A 5,341-nucleotide genomic window follows, 5' to 3' on the forward strand; every position below is an offset into this window, starting at 1 on the left:
TGAAGGCATAGTAGAAGAAGAAGGTCCATCATCTCCTGTCCATGACTTCAGGGCAGCATCACCAAATATCCAGTTCATTCCTGATACAGAGGCTGGCCCTTCAGAGTTTACTAGGATGTCCACACCAGTGTATCAGCCAGAGAGCAGAGCACCTCATTCAGAGTTCAGACTGGCTGACGATCAGATCGAGCATATATCACAGCGTGTGGCTTCTTTGCTGTCTAGTCAGTGGAGTAGTACTTCTTTTTCACCAGGAGCCACCTCTTCTGATCAGACCATTACTCCCCACATCTCCACTGTGTTTCAGATGATATCAGATCAGTCCGTCCGGATTCAGCAGCTTGAGGACACAGTCTGGCGACTGACTGGCAGAGTTCTTGACTTGCAGGGGCAAGTCCTTGCTTTGGCCCATCCCAAGCCACAGGAGTCAACTATTGAGGTCACAGACCTCACTGCAGAGGCTGGCAGGCTCAGAGGAGCACTAGAAGGTGGATATGAGTTACTGAGGAAAGAGATCCGAGGATCGAGTGAGCATGCAACCACTCAGTTCACTGCTCTACTACAGTCTGTTTCCAGAGCACTGAACGTACTTGATTCCATTAGACTCACCCTTTCTGTTCAGTCCTTAGCATCTCAGCGTACTCAGCCTCCCAGTTCATCTCGCTCTCCTGCTCGTGCCAGAGGCAGACGGGGTAGAGGACGTACTTCTGATCCATCAGCTTCTCATCTCATATCTGATGACTCCGATCCTTGACTTGTCTTGATCATTACTAGATCCTAGGTGTTAGTGTCTTGTTTTAGGATCTGTATTTTGGGGCCATGTATTGACAATTAGCTGGTTGACTTTTATATTAAGAACTATGTATTAAAACAATTATGGTTTTAATGGAATCATCTTTTACTTATATTTCTACCTTTTGTAATGATGTTGATCATATTTTGGTTATATATATTCTCCTTGTTGAAATATTGTCTTCTCTTTGTTGTTGTTTGCTGTTAATAATTGCTGTATTAAGGGGGAGCAAACATCTGTGATTAACTCTAAAGGGGAAGAAATTAAAGAATGTTTCAGAAAAAGGAGAAGTTAACCATGTCTGATGATGTCAAAAAGGGAGAGAAATTAAACAAAAAGCAACTCATTAAAGCAAAACCCTAAATTATGAGAAAAAGGGGGAGAAATTAAACAAAAAGCAATTCAATTATGAGCAATTAAAGAAAAAGCAATCCATCAAAAGCAAAACTACAAATTATGAGAAATTAATGAATGAATTGAAGAATTTAAAGAACAATATCAAAAGTACAATGCTAAGTACAATACAATTATGTAACTTTTAAATTACTTGTTTACATATGCTCTGATTTACTTAAAAATTTAAATATGCTCTGATATACTTCAAAATTCAAACTTGCTCTGATACATCTTTTGAAATTTTATTTACCTTGATACATCTTAAGAAATTTAACTTACTCTGATACATCCTAAATTTTTTTTTTAACTTGCTCTGATACATTATAAAATTTGCTCTGATACAATGTGAAATTTTCTCTGATACATTATAAAATTTGCTCTGATACAATGTGAAATTTTCTCTGATACATTATAAAATTTGCTCTGATATATTATGAAATTTTCTCTGATACATTGTAAAATCTTCTCTGATACATTGTAAAATTGTTTTCTTGCTCTGATACATTGCAAAGTTTATTTTTCTCTTGCTCTGATATATCTTAAACTCAAAATGAGCTAATACACTTTCAAAATCAACTCTTAAACATGCTTTGGCATACATAATTATTTTTTTGTATCAAAAGCAATTAAAGCACATAATTAATTTTTGCTCTGATGCTAAAACTAAAATCAAATGAAAATAAGTAAATTTTTAAAATACAACTTGCTCTGATAATAAAAATAAGTTTTCTGCTCTAACACCAAAATCACATATTCCAATGAGCATATCTTCAAATCTTTAAGAAGATGGACAAACTATTTTTGTATATGATCATTTATATTACATGCCAAAAGAATCTTACTCTTTTCAAGCATATAAATGTATAATGCATTCTTTTGAAATTATTGATTCACATAAATGCTTTTGTTCAAATATTTTGTCATCATCAAAAAGGGGAAGATTGTTGCTCCTAGATTGATTTTGATGATTACAAAGCAGATTGAAGGGATACAAATATTTTAAATTGAAAAAGTCTTTATGCTCTGCAAGGGCAAAATCATAATTTTGCTAAAATCTTGATTTGATAGTATCATTTGGTAGAACAAAAGATTTGTGATCCAATGGTGAAAATTTTATTGATTTTGGATTTGTATTTTGAAAGTTATGCATGTTTGAAAATCATGAGTCAACCCGTGAGTCAACTCATGGCACAATGAGCTGATTGGCACCCAGATTTTTTTGTTGGCACACCCTGTGAGTCGACCCCATGGGGTCGACCCCCAGGCATGAGTCGACCCTCATGAGTCGACCCCTGCAGTTTTAGGCCAAAAGTTGCAGAAACTCATTTTCTGGCTAATGCAACAGAAGTCGACTCATGAGTCGACTCCTGAAGCATGAGTCGACTCATGAGTCGACCCCTGCGACGAAAAATATCAGCAACGGCTATTTTTTTGCCCATTTTAATTGCCTTTTATGCTTCCTAAAATTGCTCTAACGGCTCTTTATCTGCCTAAATTATTTTCTCTTGTTTCTTATTGCTATAAAATGTTTCAAATGGTGAAAGAAATTGCAGATCAAAAAGGAGAGATCAAACCTATATACAAAAGGATCCAAAATCTACACGAGAAAGCCTGAGATCAACGAAATACCCAAAAGAAAAAGAGAGAGGATCCACAATATACAAGAGAGATTGTGAAAGAGAAAAGCAAGAGCATTCAAAGAGAGGATCTTTCGAGTATATTGTTCAACCTTGATCAAGAGATCTTTCAAAGCCTTCAAGAAGTTCTCAATCAAAGATCATCTTCTTCTCAAGCATTCATTCAAGCGTTCATCCATCTTGAGAAAATCCAAAAAGGGGATTCTTCATTTGAGTAAAATATTTTTATTGTTATATTCGCTCATTTAAGGAGCTGTTATTGTATTAATTTGTGCTCTAAGCTATTTTACTCTTTGTGAGTATTTGTTCTTGTTTTTGGAGGATTTCCAAAATAAGGGAAGGTTGATCCGAACCTGAAATCGGAGTATTTTGGGTTGACTTTACCCAGGAAACAAGTAGACTAGCTTGGGATAGCTAGTGTCGGAGTTTCCGATGTTTGTATTCGGGTTGAATACAAGTATAGTGGATTAGAATTCCCAAGTAGGAGCTTGGGAGTGGATGTAGGTGCAAGGTTGGCACCGAACCACTATAAATCCTTGTGTTTGTGGTGTGCTTTATTGTTTATCTTTATTTCTTTATTATATCCTTGCATTCTTGCTTTAGGTTATTAATCTTGAATTAAAGTCTTTGTTCTCATTCATCATAAGTAATTAATTAAGCCTAAAATTTTTAGAAATCCAATTCACCCCCCCTCTTGGGTTGCATAGCTGGGCAACACCTTGGATATCGACCTATGGCCACAGTCAAAGTTATCATTCCCTCCATCAGAACAGCGTCGCCGGTAAACCCTACTAGAGGGGAGCTAATCGGCCTCAAATGGCCGTCAAGGATAGACATTCTTGAGAAGGCGTCGTAGAACAAAATATCGACCGAACTTCCATTGTCGACGAGAATGCGATGGACGTCGTAATTTGCTATATTCAAGGAAACTACGACCGCGTCGTTATGAGGGAATTGAACTCCCTGAGCATCTTTTTTAGTAAAGGTTATGGGCTCCTCAATCTTTTGTCGCTTGGGGGGTACGGTCAATACGTTGGTTGCTTCTTACCGGGATCCTCCCGAGATGCTGTTGGCGAAATCCGTCGGAGGTCGATTGTCCGATCGCTCCACGCCGGCGACCATTGTCGGAGGATGTGGAGGAGGCTGGGAAACTAGAGGTGAGGTCGGAGCCCGAGATCTGGCCGCAGAGGCCGTGGATCGCCGTGTGGATGCCTTGCGGGGAGGCATCGGGCAAAGACCAAGTGGAGGAAGGAGGAGAGGGCGTCGAAAAACATGCCGTGGGCAATCCCGTTGAGCGCTCCTTTAAGAACAAGGGGACTGCGAAGGTTCAACCCCTTCCTCTAACGCCAATCCTGTTGGTGCAAAAATCGTCTGCCCCGGAGAAGCTGGAGTCGTGGGGGTCGCGGTCGCCGTCGGAACCTGCAAAAGAAGTCTAAATCGGAGGTGGGGTTGCTCTGGCAAGACCTCTGACGCTCAAGTCAGTTCTCTGCCTCAACAAAAATAGAGTGTCGAATGAAATTTTAGCAGAGTTTCTAGGTAAAAAATGAGAGCTTAGAGAATAACGTATCTGGGGTCTTCTTTTATAGACGAGGGAGCAGCGGATTGATAGCGACTGTTTATGATCGCCTCGTCGTGGGCCGTACGGGGTCAGGAGAATTTATCATGAAGAGTAATGGGGTGGAGTCGTGGCTGTCACCATGGTTCGTCACGTGGAATCAGTTGTAGGGAGTGGAGCGACGTCCGTTGTCGCGACTCGCCAGGAGTGGTGGAACCGCACAGGATCCGCCGCAGGGAGTGGAGCAGAATCGTGGCCGTTAGTACGGCCTGCCAGGGAGTAATGGAGCCGCATAGGGTCCGCTGCAGGGAGTGGAGCAGAATCATGACCATTATTGTGGCCTGCCAGGGAGTGATGGAGCCGCGTGAAATCCATCGCAGGAAGTGGAGCAGTGCTGTCCGTTACTGTGGCCTGCCAGGGGTCCAGACTTATCGGCCGAAGTTTGGTTGGAGTCTGTAGCTGGAGTCGGAAGCGAAGTCCGACACCTGTAGGAGCTCGAATGAGGTCTTCCTGCAGTCGAAATAGAAGACGGAGTCCGGCTCCCGTAGGAGTCCAGACGAAGTCTGCCTGCAGTCGGAGTAGAAGATGGAGTCCGGCTCCCGTAGGAGTCCAGACGAAGTCTGCCTGTAGCTGGCGAGATCTAGCTCCCGTAGGAGTCCGGTCAAAGTCTACCTGCAGTTAAAGTCAGGGATGAAGTTCGGCTCCTTTAAGAGTCTGGATGAAGTTTACCTGTAAGCGAAGTTGTGGGCGGAGCCCGGCTTCCGTAGGAGTCCGGGCGAAGCCTTCCCGCAGTCGAGGTCGAGGACGGAGCCCGGCTCCCATGGGAGTTCGGGCGAAGCCTTCCAGCAGTTGAGGTCGGAGACGAAGTTCGGCTCCTGTAGGAGTCCGGACGAAGTCTGCCTATAGCTGGCGAGATCTGGCTCCCGTAGGAGTCCGGTCAAAGTCTACCTGTAAGCAAAG

This window comes from Elaeis guineensis, chromosome 1 (genome assembly GCF_000442705.2).
Source record: "Elaeis guineensis isolate ETL-2024a chromosome 1, EG11, whole genome shotgun sequence".
Lineage (NCBI taxonomy): Eukaryota > Viridiplantae > Streptophyta > Magnoliopsida > Arecales > Arecaceae > Elaeis > Elaeis guineensis.